Raw genomic sequence first — 21,673 nt, 5'->3', positions numbered from 1 at the left:
TGGTAAATAGGCTCCTTGACTGGGCAGAGGACAATAACATATTATCACCCTCCCAAGCGGGATTTCGAAGGGCGACTAGCACGGTGGACCAAGTGTTCCGCTTTCAATTGCTACAATGGAAGACCGTGGTGCTGGGTGGAGGCAGCCTATATGCGGCTTTTGTCAACCTAAGGGCGGCCTTCGACCTGGTGCCATAGGCCAAATTGTGGCAAGTTTTACAGAGTCTGGGGGTCCCTGAGGAATTATTGACCTTGATAATGCGCCTCCATGAGCTCACTTTTGCTAAAATTCAGTGGGGCGGCTATGGGATGGTCACAGCTGACTTTCCTGTTGAGCGTGGTGTTCGACAAGGGTGCTCAATGGCTCCAACCTTGTTCACTTTGTTCATAAATGGTGTTGTCTCTCGTATGGTACCAGCTTCAGTAGATGCTCCCTCTCTTTCAGGACTAAAAATCCCTATATTAATGTTTGCGGATGACACGCTTATTCTATCTAAAACCCTTAGTGGTTTGCAGCGTGCTCTGTTAATCTTTGAATATTTCTGTGGGGAACATGGATTAGAGGTGAATGCAACTAAAACTAAACTCATGATCTTTAAGCCGCACCGCAGTTTTAAGTCCAAAATTGTTATGAGTGGTCGGCCTCTTGAGGTAGTAAACTCATTTACATATCCGGGTATCCATATTGCAGACAATAACAGGTGGAGTCAGCATATAAACATTGCTACACTGACACACAAGCAATTAGCGGGTGCCATTAATTCAGAACACAGGAAGTCCTTGACTAAACCCGTTAAGCCAGCTTTGCTGGTTTACGAAGCAAAGGCAATTGGGTCCGCACTTTACGGCGAGGAGATGTGGGGCTTTGAAAATTTGAATTCCTTGCAAACCTCAGAGAACAAATTTTTACGGCTACTCACTGGCACACCAAAAAGCACTCCGCTGTTGCCTTTAAGATATGATCTTGGTAGGAAACAAATTAAGGATCTGGCCAGCTTACGACCCATCTTTTATTGGCGAAGGCTCTGGACTACTCCCGAGCTTTCGCACTACGCTGAAGGTTTTATTGATGTCATAAAGGCGGATAGCTTTCATAAAATTAGTTGGCTCAATTCACTGAAAGCAACACTGTTTGAGCTTGGGTTAAGTTCTATATGGCTAGATCCAGCAGGTGCATTATTTCCCACCAAGTCTGCCCTAAAAAATATATTTTGGGAAAATGTTGCTAACAGGAGCCTGAGCAGATCTAGTAATGGGTCTATGTCTGTGGGTTCCCTTGAGGTTAAATTGTATCCCGCTTTAGAGTCGTATTGGGATATTATCTCAAAGCCAGGTGACAGAAAGCTCCTATTCCAACTGAGAGCTGGAGCCCTCCAAATAAGGTCACTGACTGCTAAATGGGGTACAGGGGGGAGTGACACCTGCCCAGCCTGTGGTACGGGGCAGGAAACACTTGGTCACTTTTTGTTTTCCTGTAAAGCTTACTGTGCTCCAAGGCTTGTCTGGTTAGCACCTATGTGCAGGAACCTTGGGACCACCTGTAGTTCTGTTGCCCTCCGTATTATATGTTCAAGCTCATTGACATGGATATTAATAGCCACAGCAAAATATACTGGTTGGGCATGGGCGATCAGGCAGAGACTGCTAGTTACTTAACTATTCTCTGTCTGTAAAATCTGTCTCTATGAATTTGTTACCACTGCTCTTTAAAATATTAATGTTTTTGTATTCAGATGGAGATTGCTAGTTAGTTAACTATTCTCTGTCTGTAATATTTAACCCTGGGCGTCCGATTCGGCTACGCCCACGGAGTAGGCGTAGTGTTGCCTTCTACGCATTTTGCGTAGACAGCGTAGCCGGCAACACTACGCCCACTCCGTGAGCGTAGCCGAGTCGGCCGCCACCCGCCTCCCTCCCGCCCTCCACTAGATACTTTATTTAAGCAATTATACTGATTAAAACAATTTTAAAGCACTTACCTTGTCCGGGGCTCGTCCGGGGCTCCCTCTTTGAATAGCGTCCTTTTCCTGGAAACAAATGCGCATGCGCGGCCGCCTGCGCATGCGCATTTCTCGGGAGAAATGCGCATGCGCGGCCGCCCGCGCATGCGCATTGGTATCCAGGAAAGGACGCTATTCAATGAGGGAGCCCCGGACGAGCCCCGGACAAGGTAAGTGCTTTAAAATTGTTTTAATCAGTGTAATTGCTTAAATAAAGTATGTAGGGGAGAGCGGGAGGGAGGTGCGTAGTGGGGCTACGCGGAGTGCGGGAGTGGGCGTAGCTTCTCGCCCTCTCCGCGTAGCTCCACGGAGCCCCACTACGCCCACTACGCCCGGGGTTAGTAATATTTGTCTCCATGAATTTGCCATCACTGCTTTTTAGACTGTCAATGCTCTTATAACCTTGCAATTTTTTAAATGTATTAATCTCTTTTTAATTATTTAACAAGCATTGTGAGAAATGTTATAATTGTGTGTACTCTATGAATTCAATAGTGCAGTGTCATTGTGATTGACTGTAAATTTAATTCAATTTTAATATGTTGTGTATATTTTGCTTTTATGAGTAATTACTCGAATAAAGCACTATTTGAACTTGAACTTGAAGTCCAAGAAAGCTCTGACCTGAGTCTGGGTGGTTGGAGCAGTTCAGTCCACTATGGTCTGGATCTTGCTCTGCAATGGTTGAACCTGGCCTCCACCTACAAGGTGGCCCAGGGTATACAACCTGACTCTGCCCTATCTGGCACTTGGTAGCCTTGCTAGTAAGGCCTGCCTTTTGCAGGGCCTCTAAAACATTCTTTAGGCGGATCAGGTGATCTTCCCAAGTGGAGCTAAAGCCAGCAATATCATCTAGATAAGCTGCACAGTTGTCATTCTGACCTGACAGGACTTGGTTCACCAACCTTTGGAATGTGGCAGGTGCGTTTGTGGGACCAAAGGGCATCACCACAAATTGATAATGCCCACTAGGGGTTGACAATGAATGCTGTATTTGGCTTTGCATCATCAGCTAGTCTGATCTGCCAGTAGCCAGCTGTCAGGTCAAATGTACTAAAAAACTTGGCAGATGCCAATCTGTCAATGAGTTCATCTGCCCTGGGTATTGGATGGGCATCTGTCCTAGTGACAGCATTGAGGCCTCTGTAATCTACGCAAAACCTCATCTCTCTCTTACCATCTTGGGTGTGAGGTTTAGGCTCCAGGACTACTGGACTGGCCCAATGGCTCTCTGAGGGCTCAATGACTCCCAAATCCTGTGCTGCTGGACATTTTCAACAGGATGTTTGCCTCTGGCAGATTTCCTATCAGTTGGAAGGAGACCTTCACTCTCCCGTTACTAAATAAACCTACCCTAGACGCTATTATTACGTCAAATTACCACCCCATTGCCCGCCTCCCTTTACCGGTTAAAATTGTTGACAAAATTATGAATGTTCAACTGACTCAGTTTATTGATGACAATGGGCTGCTGGACCATTCTTAGTTTGGCTTCCGTAAGGAACATAGCACTGAGACAGCACTTATCAAGGCGACCGAAGAGATCAGAGCGGTTATGGATGGAGGAGGCACTGCTGCAAAAATTCTACTCAACCTCTCCGCCGCATTTGACACTGTTGATCATACTCTCCTGGTTCACCGATTAAAAATCTTGGGTGTGTATGGCATGACATTGGCCCTGCTAGCCTCTTTTCTTCAGGAGAGGAGATCAACAGTGTTGTTTGACGGATTTAACTCAGAGGCCTATATGCTGCCTTGTGGAGTTCCGCAGGGAAGCTCGCTGAGTCCACTGTTATTCATTGTCTATGTCTCTGAACTTGCTCTGCTGGTCAGGGATTATGGTTTCTCGTTAACATCTTACGTGGACGACTCACAAATTGTGGTTGCAGCTCACAAAAAACAGAGTTCACACGCTGTGCAGTTTCATAACTGCATGGCCGCAATTAACATCTGGATGAGCAGTCACTGCCTTAAATTAAACTCCGACAAGACGGAAGTGTTGATTTTCGGCAATTTACAACCTTCTTGGAGTAATCACTGGTGGCCAGCAGAATTGGGCTCTCCGCCCATTCCAACGGCAAAGACCAAAAACGTAGGCGTACTGATTGATAACAGATTGACGTTTACTCAACATACTAATGCCATCGTGTCTGCCTCCCACTTTCTGATAAAAAAAATCAGGAAGGTACTTCCCTATATTCCAGTGGAGACCAAAAAAGTGGTGATCACTTGCCTCCTACAGGCCAAGCTGGACTACTGCAACGGGCTTTATTTGAATGCCCAGAAGCAGTGTCTGAAGAAACTTCAGGTAGTGCAGAACTCGGCGGCTCACCTTTTGTTGAGTCTGCCCCGGCATACGTCCATCTCAGAGGAAATTCGGAAGTTGCATTGGCTCCCAGTGGTGCAACAAATCATATTCAAGGCACTCTGTGTGGCCTACAAAGCTCTGACACAGAAGGGTCAGCTGTTTCTACAGGAACTCTTTGTGTGGTACCAGCCAGCCAGACAGCTCCGTTCCACTGGTGCAAAATTACTGGTGGTGCCTAAAATTCGGACCATGCATTGGGGGGGCGGAGTTTTCAGTATGGTACATCGAAGCTGTGGAACTTGCTGCCTCCCGAGATCAGGAAGGCCAGCTCCCTTATGAGCTTTAGAAAAAGCTTGAAAACTTGGCTGTTCCAGTGAGGGGTGCTATGCGGGGTTGCTTACGGTCTATAGCGCCGAGACACCATTTTTGGTATTTGTGCGCTTTATAAATAGCAATAACATTAACATTAACATTAACAAATCCAACATCTTTTGGACCTCTGTCCTGATACAGTCACTGACATGATAAGGTTGCCTGTAAATGTTACTTTTAACAGGCAAACTGTCCCTAGTGTCCACTTCATGAGTGCACCAGGTACTCTGACTTGGAGTCAGAGAAAACATATGTCTGTAGGACTGTAGAACCTGTCTGCAGTCCTTCTGCTGTTGGTCAGTGAGGCTGCCTGCCAAGGCTACACCATCAACTGAAAGATCATCAGGGTTCTGAGAAAGCAGGTGTGGGAGGGGGTCACTCTCTTCCTCCTGTCCCTCATCTGTAGCCACGAGCAAGCCCATGTCTGCCCTGTCAACATATGGTTTCAATCTGTTGACATGAAGCACCCTGTGGGGGCTCCTGGGAGTTTCAAGGGCAACCAAATAGGTGACTTCTCCTTTCTGTTCAACAATAGTGTGGGGTCTACTCTACATGCCTTGGAGAGCTGTTGGGGCCACAGGTTCCAACACCCACACATTCTGTCCTGGCTGGGAAACAGTCAGCACAGCCTTCTGGTCATGCCAGGCCTTTTCCAATTCCTGACTAGCCTCAAGGTTTTTAGATTCATTTTTCATGTACTCGACCATCCTGTAGCGGAGACCAAGTACATAATCCACAATGTCTTGTTTGGGAGGTTTGAGAGGTAACTCCCATCCTTCCTTCACCAAACACAGGGGTCCTCTTTCTGGGTGCCCAAACAGAAGTTCAAAAGGGCTGTAGCCAACCCCCTTCTGGTGGCCCTCTCTGTAAGCAAACAAAAGGCAGGGAGCAGGATGTCCCATCTTTGCCTAAGCTTTTCAGGTAAACCCAGGATCATGCCCTTTGAGGTTTTGTTGAATCTCTCAACTAGACCATTGCACTGTGGATGATAGGGTGTGGTGAACCTGTACTTCACTCCACACTCTTTCTACATAGCAGTCAAATATCCAGACATAAAGTGCGCACCTCAGTCTGAGAGAACATCCTTCGGAAAGCCCACTCTTGAGAAAACTCCCAGGAGGGATCTTGCCACAACAGGTGCCGTTGTGGTCCTTAGGGAAATTGCTTCTGGTTATCTGGTGGCATGATCCACTACCACCAGAATAAATCTGTGCCCAGATGCTGTTTGGGGATCCATTGGTCCAACAATGTCAATCCCTACACGTTCAAAGGGAACCCCCACCACAGGTAGTGGTATTATGGGGGCCTTTGTGGTGCCACCTGATTTGCCACTGGCTTGGCAGGTGACACAGGAGAGACAAAACTCCTTGGTATTTTCTGACATATGAGGCCAGTGAAAGTGAGGAACAAGTCTGTCCTAAGTCTTGTTCTGGCCAAGATGTCCTGCTAGGGGAATATCATGGGCTAGTGTGAGAAGGAAGCCCCTGAATGCCAAAGGTATGACCAACCTCCTGGAAGCTTCAGGCTTGGGGTCTCTAGCCTCTGCATACAGGAGCCCATCATCCCAATAAACATTGTGGGCCCCACTAGCATTCCCTGCAGCCTCAGCAGCAGCTTGCTGTCTGAGGGGTTCAAGAGAAGGGCAGTCTAACTGCGCCTACCTCAGATCTGCCCTGGAGGGTCCCCCTGTCCCAATAAACTCAACCTGATCAGGCTCAAGCTCTTCCAGGACATTTTCCTCCTGGGTCTCACACTCCTGAGAAGTATGAACCTCTTCCCGAGGCAAGGGGGAAGGCACTGCCTTAACCCTACTACTTCTCCTCCTTGTAGGCAACTGGTCCATTATTCCAGAACCCAGCACCTGTTCAGTGTTGCAATTTCTGACCTGTGACCTATTCACAGCAAGGACATGTGCTGATATCTCTAACATTTCTGCATGGGTCCTATACTCCACTTCAGCCCAAGCTCAAGTCTCCAGGTCATTTCCAAGCAAGCATTCTACAGGGAGGTCTGAGCTAACCACAACCTTTTTGAGGCCAGATACCCCTCCCCAGGAGAAATTAACAAGTGCCATACTGTGAGTGGTAGTGACCTTGCTCGCATTGGTCACTAGGTAATTTTCACCTAGTATGATCTGTCCAGGGTCCACAAAGCCAGGTGTTACCATACTAGCACACCTGTCCCTGTAGGCCTGAGCCACTTTGTCATTAATTAAAGAAGTTTGTCTGTACTTGCCCAAGTTATTGTGGCTCACAGTCTAGGCCAGAATCCATCTCAGTTTCCAGGGTTAACCCTACTACACCCTTCTGTTGAGAACCAACACTTGGAGCTGAACTAGGGAGAACAGTTGTCTTAGGGGCAATGGTGGCTGGAGCTGCCTCCTTCTTGGTGCACTCACTCGTCCAGTGAGTAGTAACCTTACAAATTTACACCATGGTTTCTTTGGGCCTTCTTTCTTTTTAGATTGTTGGGAACCCCCACCATTAGAAGCTTTTTGGGGACTTTGAGAAGACTTCTGGTCTTTTGCTTTCTCCCCACTCTTTTGGTCTTGCTTCTTCTGATCACCACCTTGGTTCTGTACCTTCTGCTTCACCCTGGTTCTGACCCATTTGTCTGCCTTCTTTCCCAATTCTTGGGGAGAGGTCATATCAGAGTGAACCAAGTGCTGATACAATAACTGGTTTTGACAGTTGTTAAGCGTTTGTTCTCTCATAATCAGATTATACAATCCTGTATAGTCATTTACCTTACTGCCCAGTAACCAGCCCTCCAGAGCCTTAGTTGCACAACCTACAAAATCAGTCCAGTCCTGAGTCCGTGTCTTTTGGGTATCCCTGAACAGCAACCTGTACTGCTCAGTGGTTAGGCCAAACCCATCTATCAGAGCACTCTTCAGGACATAGTAATTATCAGCATCCTCTTCACTTACAGTGAGGAGCTTGTCTCTGCCTTCGTCTGCAAAGGAGAGCCACAAGATTGCTGCCCACTGACTTTGGGGTACCTGCTCTACTTTGCAAGCCCTCGCCAAAGCAGTTATCCATTTGTGGATGTCATCCCCAATCTGATAGGGAGGGACAATCTTCTTCAGGTGTCTATGGTCATGAGACCTTTCCCTATCTCTAGGAATCATGCAGCAACCAGTGGGCTCTAGCCCACAAAACGTTTTCTCTCTTTCAAGAGCCAGGGTCTCTTTTGCAAGGGCAACTTCCTGCCTCTTGATCCTAAGCGTGACTTCTTTCATCCTAGAGTTGTGCTCTTTCCTCTGAGGGAAAGTCATCCTCCTCTGAACAGAGGCACTGGACCCTACTGAGGAATCAGAATGCTCAGAGCCACTGGAAAGGGACCTGCACCTTCTGTTTCCAGTGTTAGGCCTACTGGGGTGAGTGGAGGGGGGCCTCTCTTGGCCCTCTCCACTTCCAGTTATTCCTATGTTGCCCAGGTCGCTTCATCAACTGCATCCTGGTCGGCATCCTCATCAGAGACCAGTGGATCTTCTCCAGTTGTATTTTCCTCTGTTGAGAGATGGCCCCCCTCTCTACTTCCTTGGCTACCTGGGTCCGATGCATTCTCTACAACATGAGCAACTAAGATATCGACCAGGTGGTTAAAGGTTGGACTCTGTCCTTGTCTCAACTTTTTGACTGTACACAGGCTTCTCAACTCTTGACAAGTGAATGAGTCATACTTAGAAGGCAACCTCTGGTTGTCTTCTTGAAGAGGTCCACTAGGACCTGCTTCCAAGGACATTTTCTAGTGAGGTGTGGTGTGTGCACCTACCTACACTAAATGGTTTCCTACTAGAACCTCTCTAGGAGTTACAGTCAGGGTGTGCTAAGCCCTTACCAACTACAACTACTAAGTTCAGTAGAACTTATGTATATAAGACTTGATTTATATGTACCTACAGGTACCTTGATATGATCTTTCAGATTATATTTCAAGATTATTTGGTAAAACAAATTGCAAGCTCTAATCCCAACCACTGCACACCAATGTGAAAAGTTAGCCTGGCATATGATGTCCACTAGCTCTAGTGGGCACCTTGCACCAGTCTAATCGACCCTTATTGATGGTGGTTGTAAAGTCAACCTTAAAGAAAGCTATCCTATGGTAGCATGAACCAGCAGTCTTCAGGCTAAGACTTCAGTAGGCAATTAAAGCAAGTTGTTTTACCATATATATTACCTTGAATACCACATGAAAGGACACCACACAAGGTATATATCAAATATATATGTATTTAATCTAAACACAACCCCTCTGCACTCTTTGTGAGGTACAAGTACAATAGAAGTCACACAATTAGTATACGAAACGTTGCACAGTCTACGTTATGCCCTAGGGGCCTCACAAACCATATACTAAGAAAGTGGTATAAGTACTATGAAAGAATTAGAAAGCAGGCCTAGGGCCTGTGGAATCACTGGGGCTACACTAAACAACCAAAGGTTAGGAAGTAGGAGGCCCACGGAAGACGTGTGCAGTGTCTAAACACAGGGGCGGTTTCCTTTGACTTTCTATGGAGATCGTAAAAGTTACAAAGTTACAATTTAAGGACACTTCCGGATGGACTAGGATGGAACCCTTTTAAACTAGGACACTTCGAGAGTCAAGACACACGGGAGCACCATAGTACTCATGTTACCTCACCCAGGGAAGCCGGGTGCATAGGTGTCTTTTCGAGTCGGGTTTCGTCGTCGTTTTCTATGGAGAGCTGCAAAGAAGTGCTGCAGGAGACCAGAGGAAAAGTGTCCGGGTGGATCCAAGGGTGGACCAAATATGTGAAGAACCTGAAAACAGAGGGGACAGAGTCTGGGTAACTAGCCAGTCACCAGGAAGGAACCAGGAAGAAACCAGTCGATGTTGGGTGCTTTGCAGGTGAAGAAGGTGAGTTTGTCTCTTCAGCCACGAGATCTAGGAGGCATCGATGATGACCAGGAGCTGGATTTGACCTGTCCCACAATAGTTCTAGATGACTGCGGCATTGATGTCCGGATTGGACCCAACAAGCCTTGGCAACTGCAACCCATGCAGGATGTCGAGATTGGCTCTGTTGCATACCAGCAAGGTCTATGGCACGTCTTCTTTCAGGGAAACTGGAGCAAGCCGGGAGCAACCAGGATAGCAAGTAAAATTCAGAGGAAGGTATTTAGGTTGCTCACAAGCCGATGGGCAAGGAACCAAGAAGACACATCAAGCTCAAATGCAAAGGCAGTGCCCACGGGACACTCGCGGAGTGTGGGGACCTGAGCTTGGGTGCAAATGGTGCTCAGGTCTGGGGCTTCTTGTACCCCAATGCACAACTTACTAAACCTTTAGGAAAGGAGTGCAGGTAGCAAAATGCAGGATGTCCAAGATGTCTGATCCCACGTATCTCGTGTCTGCCACTTGTCTCAGCTTTGCTGTGTATGTGGGTCGGTGTCAGTGAAGTCTGGAAGTCCTGTTCTTGTGTTGCAGAGTCTTCGGGTTCCGACAGGAACCTTGAAACTGCAGACTGGCAAAGTTGCAGTTGGTGCCTGTTTGCAAAGGGTGGTCACTCCTTGACCCTAAGGGAGATGTCTTCCATCTTCCAGTCAGAATAGAATGTCAAAGGTCCAAGATATGTCTTTCAAAGATTCGTCCAGGATAATCTAAAGTCATGGGGACACAGCTCCTAAACTTATACTAAGAAAGGGGGCTGGTTTACCTGTCTAGGTCCCTCCTATGGGTGGACCTGAGAAGGGGTTGGTTACACCCCTTTCCCATTGTCCAGTTTTGTGCCAGAGCTGGGGCTGGAGTGCCCCAGCAACTGGTTTGAACCGGGCTATGCATGGAGCACCATGTGTGCCCCAGGCAGTCTCTAGATGCATTCACTGAATGCATCCCTCCCTGCCCCAATACACAAAACCCCTGTCTGGGGAGGTGCCAGCACCTCCATGGACAGGAAACCTATTGTCCAGGCCTCCCCTAATGGAGTTTCCCCACTCGTGTCTGTGGCAGCAGCATCCATTTTGTGATGTTGAGGCTCTGTTTAACTTTAACCGGGTAAAGCAGTAACTTACATGTCTTCTCCCTCTAGAAGGGTGGAATGCTACCCCCGCTGCCAGAATTGGTGGGGGGGGGAGTATTCCAAAGTGTTTGACACCTTACACGACATGTTTTGATAAAGCCAAACCAACGTTAGCATTAACCGCGAGATTTATAATACACTTAAGAGTATATGGTATGGCTATATCATAGAACAGCTATAAGGAGATGGTTCCGAAAGCTGCAGAGGGCTCAGCTCATGCCAGAGCACCCTCTCACATAAAACCAAGCACTCTGCCTCCAGGATTGTCGAGGCCTACCATAGGAGTGGCTTATAGGTGTTTATGTGTCTATATGTAAAGGTAGATATAGGTATACTATATTTAAGTAGGGGTGATTACACCACCTTACCCAGGCTGTCTGAACAGACCTGTGGTGTCAGTTTGGAAGACCAACCAGGGGTGGCACAAAACATGCTGCAGCTCCTGGTAGGCCTAGGGTGCACCTATGCCCTGGGTACCTACGGTACAAAATACAGGGGCTCACAAGGGTGACCCAGTAACCAATCTGGTATGCACCTAAAGTGCATGGTATCAATTTAGAGAGAGAACAGCTGGGCTGTGGGTCTGATTAGCAGGCCCACAGCCACACTAAGGTCGAAAAACCAGAGAATCACAGCAAAAAGTGGGGGTGACCATAGGAAGCAAACCCTACTCTCCTACAATAAATATTTCTACATTAGAACATATATCACTAACTCCAAATGTTAAGAATTATATTTTATGATTAAAAACAAAGGCACCACATAGAACACCTCACAAATTAATAACTCACCTTTCAAAGTGATTTGTAGATTATGAAGTATCTATATCACACACCAGATTTTCTTATGCACACAATGAATGTAGTGCACTGCTCTTAGTAAAACAAAAAAGTGGCAAACTTTCCCTCTCATTCTGCACACATATACATGTAAATATCAAAAAACATTGCTTCCCAGATTAATTCAAAGTCTAACACAAATGTCTATTGGTTACATATATCAACCCTTGCCAACTGACCTCTAACTGAAATAAAATTGCTTCTGGAATTTTCTAGAGTCACGCCTGGTCCGTGCACCTTAAGCGATGGAACTGCTGATCCAGACGAGACCTTAACTATACCAGTGACTTGTAAAATATGACTGCAATTACATATTACTGTAATATTAATAAGAAATACACATTTTAATGGCACACATAAATTCCAACGCTACCCCTATTCTGCTTAATGCCTGTAACCATAATAACAGTTCATGGAACGCTCAACTGAACACACAGGTCAAAAGTTCTTCACACAATGTTACAAATTTAAACAGCAAATGTGCTTGACTTTCCAAATTACAACCTTATCTTATCTAATGTACCATTCAAACAGGTTTTACTAACCAATAAGAAACATGCTTTTTAAACACAGGAACATGCACACTATTTTTCAGTGTATACTGTTCTCAATCAGCCAATCACTTCGCTTCTTTTTTAAAACTGCATCTTGTCCACCATTTTAGAAACATCTTATTTTACATACTGCCTACTTCACCTACAGACATCTACTGAGTGCATCCAGACTTCCCTTCAAGATGCTTAGAGTGTGGATTGTGGGGCACAGCTATATTTTCTGGTGCAAAAGGTATGCTGAAAGTAGAGGTATTGATAAAGACCTAGCTTTGCAAAATGTAGACATTACATGGATTGGGCAGAGAGGATTAAAGTGGCACCAATTGATGCCATTGGTTAAATACTTTTTGAATCTCCAACACCCTGACCTCATAATTGTGCACTGTGGTGGCAATGACATAGGCACTTTGACTGGGTCAGGTCTGGAAATGCTAATGAAGGACACCTTTGCAGAATTGCTGCTACTTTTCCCCCACACTGCCTTTGTCTACTCTAACATATGCCAAAGACAGAAATGGAACTGGTCCAATCAATTTTGTCCACAAATTGAGAAAGCTAGGAAACATGTCAATAAAGCTGTTTCTGCTTATCTCAAAGATTATAGGATGGGGTCCATTTACAATAAAATTTGCGTTTTAATATGGATGGCAGCTATAGGAGAGATGGTATGCATTTCACAGATGAGGGTAACAGAGTCTTTCTTAACAACTTTAAACTCTGCATAGGTACATACTTGTAGGTACAAAAATCTCCCAATAAACACAAGGGCTCTTTTTACAGCCACCCAAAATCTAAACATATAACCTAGATTTATATTTAAAAAAAATTTTTTTTTTTGCTGGGGGCGCGCACCCAGCACGTTTTGGAGTCACACACCCAGAGCGTTCACACCTGGGGTCCACGCTGAGCGTCGCGGTGGAGTCGCGACTCCAAATTGTTCCGTAAAATAAAACCTGCCTCATACCACTAATTTCTATTCTCCCCGGGGACCCCATCCCCTGGGGCCTATGCACTTAGACCGTGGGTGGAGCCCCAATACCCCCATGCTGCCGCCAGCTCCCCGCGTCCTAGGAGAGCCAGCGCTGCTTTTTCACATGAGGAGCTGCAAACATGCAACGCCCCGTGTGGTAAAGCAATTCTGCTTTGAATTTTGGAAGAGACAGCAGGTTTCCCTGCTCTCTCTTCCAAAATTCAAAGCAGAGTTTGCTATGGTAGGGCGGGAGACATGCTCCCGCCCTACCGAAGCAAACAGCACTGTCCTGGGGTGGGCACCCCGGGACACTGCAGGAGCCAGCCCTGGGGGGTGGTGGTCCCCAGGGCCATCAAGGGTTCCAGGAGGGGGTCCCATGGCCTCCTTCACAACTTTTCAAAAGCCCCGGGGTTGGTGATCCCCGGGGCTGTGGGGGGGCCATGAGCCCCCCACAAATATTTTAGAAAATCCCCAGGGGTGGCTGTCCCCGGGGCTTGGGTGGCTTTGGAGGCCCCGCACTCATTTAACAAAAGGCCCGGGGTGTGATGGTCCCCAGGGCTGCGGGGGTGCCGTGAGACCCCCGCAAATAATTTAGAAAAGCTCCAGAGTGGCAGTCCCCGGGTCTTGGAGGCCCCCACCCATTTAAATAAAAAGGAGCCCCTGCTTTGTTTTTTTTTTATTTTTGTGGCTGGATCTGCGTACCCAATGCGCATCATTGCATTTAAAAAAATGCTTTTTTGGCACTGGAGGTCCTTGTGGCACCCCCTAAGCAGGCCTAGGGGGTCAGGGTGTTTCAACCCTGCCCCCTATTCTTGATCTGTGCCTTAATTTTACTGTTTTCTTGTGTCTCGCTTCCACTGAGGCACAAAATGGCCGCCAACAGTTCCTGCTTTAGAGTGTTGACAGCCAATTAGAATGCAGCTTGTGATTGGCAGGGTGCGCAGACCCTAATCTGCAGGGTGCACAGATCCTGTGCGCCTCTAGATATCGATATTTTTTTTAACTTGATTTTCTCAGCAACTATTGAACAAATGTACACCATTGAACAAAAAGGGCTCTTTCTGAACCAAGGGCTACCTTTTTGCCAAATTTGGTGTAATTTCGTTCAGCAGTTCGGGCTGTAGCCGTGTCTAAAGTTTCCTATGGAAAATTGCATCGAGAAAACACGTTTTTGGACCCCATTTTATTCGGCCCTTGCTTGCCGAATCACCCCAAAACTGTCAAGATGGGAGCGGACCAGAGCGGGCCATAAGTTTTGGAAATTTTGCGAAGATTCGTCTATCGGCGCCAAAGTTATTGGGATTAGAATGTTGCGATTTTCCTATGGTAACTAGTTCCTAACTATAACTACCTACTGGCGACCGGCAGTAGGTAATATATCATATATTTTTGAGATATGTAAAATATATTTAGATGTTACGTTAAATTAAATTATTTAAAATATTAACAAATATAAATAAATGTAATTTAATATAAAGAAAACTAAACATAATACACATTATCATTTCATTATAAAATAGTTTGTTAGCTTTTAGATTTATGGACTTCAAGGGGAACTCCAGGTCCCAGACTGTCCAAAATGTTTGAAACCAGATGGTGGGGGAAAAACACCAGGGAAACCGCATCAAGCATATTTAAGCAACCCTGTTTCGCCACAGCGTGGGACCACTATGAGGGGGACTCTAGGTTCCAGTTTACCCGGATAGTTTGAGACCAGTTAAGGGGGGCTAAACACCTGGGAAGTGACATTGGGTGCATTTAAGCAGCCCTGTTTCACCACACTGTGGGATGTGCCTTGGCAATGCCTGGGCCAAGCGTGAGCCTATCCTTTACCCGTCGGCACCAGGAAGAGCCAGTGCAGGGCCACTCAACCCCCTGATCTGAAAATTGAACCCCAAAGACTTTAGTGTTCCAGATGACTGAAGGTACTGCTTCTGTTATAGTTTATAGCCCGCACAGGTATGAAAAGAATGGGATAATGAAAAGTCCGGTTGATATGACCGTGTAATCTAAACTATTAAACTTCCCAAGAAGTCAAGCTCTTCCACAATGAACTGTGTAACAAACGAGATTGATACATGGATAGAAAAAGAGGAGTCTATTCTCGGGAACAAAGATAATGCTCAAGATAATGCTACTAGAGTTAACATAGAGGGGGGCGTTTCAGATGTATTTAAATTGAAACCAATCCCCAGAAAAAACTCTATCATCACTCCAGCTGATTCTAACTGCAGTTTGACACTTGTTGTTACATTAGACCAAGATTAGGAGCCCTCCCAGAACTCTGGTTCCAAGGGTGATACTCAAACATGTATAAATGTAGAATGTTCTAACAGGTTTCTGATTCTACACGAAGTATGTGACTCTGCTTCTCCTTCAAAGATACATTCTATACCCAGCCTAGAAAGCTTACCTCCACATGTACCCTCAATGCTTGGGGAAGCAATCGGCTTGATATTAGCACTAAGAGAAGAGGTTGCCAAACTGAAGGAAATTCTCCTGGATGTGGTGAAAACCCTTAAAGCAGGGTCTTTACATTTCTAATCACATTGGAAGCATAGTGCTCAGACTTTGCAATCCCAACAAGGTCAGGGCGCTATGACAAGCTTATCTATGACTCCTATTGAATTCTCATTCTTGTTCTGATTAACTATTCAAAGTCAATGGAGTGATTAGTATGATAGTTCATGATGTGGCTTGGCTACAAGTGGGTTATTGTGCCCTTCAAGTGCCGATCTGCTGTCTATTTATCCTATGTCCACCATGCCTAGTGGAGCTGGTTATATTTATGGGGTGCATATTTCCAAACATATGCCTTCTTCTGTCACTGTTCCCACAGGGAGACTACAGGGGAGCACTAACACCTAAGATGGATTTTCAGTATTTATGGTGAGAGGGCCGTAGCTGCCAACTGGTTCCTATGAAAATAGTGATTCCCTAAAGAACAAGGCGTTACATTGGATTAGGCATGTTAGAAAATGTTTGTTGATTGTTTACTCAGATAATAATTGTGAGAAGTTGGCCTGGTATATGCTGTCCACTAAATAAAGTGGGCACCTTGTATCAGTTCAAACAACCCTTATGGTGATTAGGTTAAAGATAACCTTTATAGAAAGCTATCCTAGTGGTACCTATGGAGAGCAGCCGTCAGGCTAAGTCTTGAAGGAAGCTTGTTTTAATAGTTATAAAATTATGTACTCATAATATATAACACTCTCTAGTATCCTCTACACTAGGGGTGGGTGAAATTTGAGTACACAAAGATCCGTGAAACAGGAAAAAATCCCCGCAAGCAGGCAAAAGTTCAGCGAAAACGCAGAATTTCTTGTTCCGCCCGTTCGCGTTGCTTTTTTCCTGGTCACGAACGCTGTTTGCGTGCTCAGGGAAAAATATCTCACGAACACGAACTTTGAAAGCAGGAACAAGCAATAAATTCATGGAAGCCGTGGATCGCGGAATTTTTGGGCAATTCCCTGTTCTCCGCGGAACACATAATTCCCCAAGTTCCGCAAGTTCCAGAATTTACTGCCCAGGCCTACTCTACACAAGGATAGAACACAATTCAAATAACACGGTTGCATAGACTCAAACGTAAGTAGCACAAGTAGCACAAAAAACAGTGGGCTCCAGGGGGAGACCAAACCATATAATAAGTAAGTGGTTTTAGAACCACGACTTGGGTGCTGACCTAGTCTGGAAGGTGTAGAATTGCTGGGACCCGAAGGAATTACCCAAGGTGAGTAGATAGGCACCCTAACGGAGGACGGGTGCAGAGCGAGAACACAACCGCGTGCTCCGTACAATTCAATAGGGAAGTCGTGGTTGGAAAATTAAAGAAGAGGGACCCTTCCCAGCAGATTATGAAGACCACCCTTGGAATTAAGAGGTTGGAGAGACACCCCACCATTGAATACCTTTGTACCAGAGTTACCTATCCAAGAGGAGACAGGTTCATAGGTTCTAAACCCTAGTCATTCTTAATGAAGGCCTGCAAAGAAATGCTGCTGCGGGAAGTAAGAAGAGTGTCTGTTGGAATCCAAACATGGATTCTAGATGTGAGGAACCTAAAACCAGAGGGGACAGAGTCTGGGTCACTTTGGAGTGACCAGGGGCCGGTAGATGAACGCCCACCAATGTCGGGTGCTTCATGAGTGATGACGGTAACCTTGACTTTTCAGCTGCGAGGACCAGGAGATGTCTTGGATGACCCAGAGCTGGAGGCACGCTGTCCCATGAAGCATGTCGAGTGCTGAGTGGTCGGTGTCTGGCTGTAGCACCAACAAGCCTTGGTAGCGGCAAACATCAAGAAAGGTCAAGATGGGTGTTGTTCCGGTCCAGCATGGACCAGGAGACTCAGCGCAGCAAGGGGATTCAGGGAATGCCTGGAGGAACCAGGGAAGCCCATGAAAAGCAGAAATGACCCTCAAGAGGACCCACAGGCTGGAGGCACAGGAGTTGTGAGGGGACATCAGGCAGCTTCACAGGATACCAGCTGACATGGCACAGAGTGCAAAGAGGCCTGAGTCCTTTGTAGAAAAGGTGCGCTGGAGTCAGTCTACAAGTAGCCCAATGCACAGTGGTATGGGTTATGAGGTCTCCATGAGGGATACTGCCCTCAAACGTGGTAAGACAGCAGATCAACCTCAGAGACCTTCAGCAACCCACCTCCTGTGTTGCTGAAATCTTCAAAATCCGTATGAACTCTGGGTCAGTAGACAAGACAGTTGCGTTGTGGTGCCTGCATTTGCAGGGGAGTGACTCCTTCACACCAAGGGAGATTCTTGATCAGTCTATGAAGTTCCACATGGTCCTGCATGGAGTCTGTATGGATCTTGGACACTGGAGCAGTGAGGTTTAGCCAGGGAAGACAAAGTTGAGGCCAAAGGAGGTCCAAGGAGGTCCAGCTGTGTCCAGACAGTTAGTGTTGGGGTTTCTTCTTAGTAGAATCTTGTCCACATAAAATCTAATGTCCTATAGCCAGGTAACCCATTTTATATCCAGGGGAGAGGGTTGGACAGATTCCAGGGTTCCTCCTAGGGGAGGGTAAGGACAGGATGGAGGCTACTCCTGTGTCCATTGTCCAGTTTCGTTCAAGAGCGGGTGCAAATGGCTCCCAGGACTGGTTTGAACTGGACTGTGCACAAAGACACCAAATGTGGCCTACGTACAGACTTTCTGGCACTGAGACATTGCACCTGTGGAAATTTGGCAGAGATCGATGTTAGCATTTAGCTGAAGCAATCTTGTTTTGCGGCAGCCATTTTGTCTGGCATATGCTCGCCATGTGCTCTTTCCTTCTTCTCTGTCAATTGCCCTTGTGCCTGCTCAAAGAAGTGGCTATACTTAGCCCCTGCTACTCTGCACATGCGCAGAATAGTTTGTAGTTGCCCATGCACCTGTTTAGGTCTGTTACTGTCAGGATGTTTCTACTTAAGTCAGCAACTGTTGGCTCCTCCTCCTTTGTTGACTGTGCATTTCTGTATGACCATTTATGTATGTAACTCTCCTATGTGTGTTAGTACCGCCTTCTTCTGAGCCCCTCTGTGGGTATAAAAGACCCATGGTTCTTCTACTCCTTGTGCTACTTCATAATCTACCGAAGGGTGTTGTGTGAATGTAGTTCCACCTCATGAGGTTTAATAAATATCTCTTTTGACATTTCAGTTTCAGTGCCAACTTCTATTTACTGGTCTGAGGACTTGTGTGCAGAGAAGGGTAAACCCCTAGCACTGGTAGGCCTGGCTGAGGCCCACCTCTACAGATTGGCGCCCAACCAAGTGGGGCTCATCGGTGACTCGGATTCCCGAAGGAGTGGTTGAAACGAAGGATTGGAATCTCGCTGCGGATGATCACTGCCCGAGGAGACCCCCGTCTTGACACCCACGGCATTTTTCCTCTCTTTATGATCTGACCCTCCAGGTGGTGCCTGCCCTTGACTGTGATCTCTTCTGGTGTTCGTCATGCAGACACCATTTGGACAATTAAGAACTTGGGTCACGATTTGCTCCCTGTGTTCTCGTGTCCACCACCAGGGAGCTTAACTCTGGGACTCTCAAGTGTTCTAATATGCTTCCTGACACTCCCCTGCATGCATATCTTGACTTCCAGCCATTTGGACACTATTTGGGAATTGACATCCATTCCCAATCCATGCCGGGTTTTGTGAAAGCGAGCCTGCTTAGAATTAAAGCCAGCCTACTCATGCCTGAAGCTCCATTACCCAGAATTCCCTGCTCACTGTTTTGTCTCCACCCCTGCAGGCCAAGTATGGGTAGAGGAATTCAGCTCACCTATGGCTGGCTGCTGCTAGCCTGCTCACACCAGCTGCATGTGATTACTGTGAGCTATTTTAAGCCCCAGCTACCTTCAGGCAAAGGTTGGTCATTGTAGCTGTTTACCGGTGAGACCAATCCTTGTTTCTAGTGCTCCTGAGCTTTTGCTATTCTTGTTTCCTGAGCTTTAATTATGCCTTGTACCTGATCTGCTGCTGTTTTCCCTGTTCCTGAATTAGCACTGGCTGCAGTGCTACCCTGACCCCTGAGCCTTAGTATTCCTTGTTCCTGAACTGCAGCCGTTTCCCTTCTCCTGAATTAGCACTGCTTGCAGTGCTACCTTGTTTCCTGAGTTCCTGAGCTATACCTATTCCCTGTACCTGAATTAGCACTGCCGGCAATGCTACCTTCTTTCCTGAGTTCCTGAGCTATAGTTACTCTTTGTTCCTGGGCTTAGCTATTTCTTGTTCCTGATTTGTACTGCTTGCAGTGCTCTCTTGACTCCTTGTTTCCTGAGCTGTAGCTATGTCATGTTTCCTTGAACCAGTATTGCCTGCAGTGCTACCTTGACTCCTGAGCTCTAGTAATTTCCCTGTTCATGAACTAGCACTGCCTGCAGTGCTACCTTGACTCCTTGAAGCTTTAGTAATTCCCTGTTCCTGAACCAGCACTGCCTGCTGTGTTGCCTTGACTCCTTGAAGCTCTAGTAATTCCCTGTTCCTGAACCAGCACTGCCTGCAGTGCTGCCTTGACTCCTGAGCCTTAGCTCACTTCTTGTTCCTGCCCCAATACTGCTTTCTATGCTTCTTTGTTTTCTTGATTCCTTAACCTGCACTATTCTAGTATACCCTTGTAGCCTCCCCTTCTGTATATCCATTTCCAGTCCCTGCATTGCTTCCCATTTCCTTCGTTCCAGTTCTAGTTTGCTGCCTTTCTATTCTGCTGTCTTACTTCTGTTACCTTGCATGTTTGTTACCTACTTTCTGGCAAGTGTTCCCTGTCATTTCCTTCCTTTCCTGTTAAGCACTCCTCCTTGCTAGCTCCTTGTCTATTGTGCTTGTGTTTAGTTCTACCCCTTTGCTGTTACTGCCTTGCGCGTTCCTGTTTGATCGCCAGGATCCGTGGGCTCAGCTGACTACCTAGGTGGTGTTTCTTGTTCACTCTGAGTTTTGTCTTTGAGTTACAATCATAACATCACTATAGGTATAAGCACCATAGACCCTGCATTTGCATGCATATCCTACATGTGGGTATTTGCAGTCAGTATCTGTAACAGCAATTGCGGTTAAGAATTTTACTGTGCTTCAGTCTTACCATGTGGAGCTCCTGAGTGCTTTACCCCACACCCCCCTTTATTGTTAATGTTGTATTATATATCTGTCTTGCACGTCCGTCCTGGGTGTAGTTAGTCTGAATGCTAAATTGCCTTGTGAGTGCCCTTCCTTTCTGAGTCTTACCCATCTTGTTCACTTGTACAGGCTTCCCCTTTGGATCCTTTTTTCTACTCTGACTCCCTGTATGATCCTGGGCAGCACTGTACTCCTTCTTTCTGTGTACGTCTTCTACCCAGTACCCAGTCCTTGTCCAAGTCCCTGACTGTGTTCCCCACATAGTCCCGGACAGTCCCTGACACTTGGCAGTTGGAATCTGGAGACTTTTGTTTGGTAAGGTAGTTTGATGCGACACTTTGTATATGGAAATTGGCCAATAAATGGAATTGATTGGATATATATGAATTCCAATTTATATAGGCAGGTAATGAGGGGACTTTTCCACAACTTTCGAATAACATGTAACGGCACACATAGGGTTAAGTGCCACTGCTGTATAGTATTGTATATGCTACAATATTTTGGGCATGCCTGTTTCAAGCACACTTTGTAGAATGTGTTGCTTCTTTGGAGGTACCATTGTGAGTATTGAGCAAAGTCAGTTGGCCCCCTCTGAGGGGACACCTAATAGTGACTGTTAGAACTGGGATTTCTGGTAGGCTAAGGCTGACGCCAAAGGCAGGCAGAAACCACCATTCTAGTCAGGGCAAGGGAGTCACACGCCAAGATAACTCCTGCTCAACCCCTTGGTAGCTTGGCACGAGCAGACAGGCTTATCCCGGAGGCAATGTTTAAAGCATTTGCGCCAGCACACAACAGCAACAACATCCTAGGCACACTACAAAAGGAACTCCACACAAGGTTATATAAAATAACTTTTGTATTGTCAAAACACATCAGATAGAAATCACACATGTAAATTGTGCCAACTGGCAGGGGCAATATTCACAAGGGATTATGTACAAGACAGGGCCACATG

Source organism: Lissotriton helveticus, chromosome 10 (genome assembly GCF_964261635.1).
Source record: "Lissotriton helveticus chromosome 10, aLisHel1.1, whole genome shotgun sequence".
In the NCBI taxonomy this organism is placed as follows: domain Eukaryota; kingdom Metazoa; phylum Chordata; class Amphibia; order Caudata; family Salamandridae; genus Lissotriton; species Lissotriton helveticus.
The sequence above is the reverse complement of the archived record's forward strand: the minus strand, read 5'-3'. Positions refer to the sequence as shown.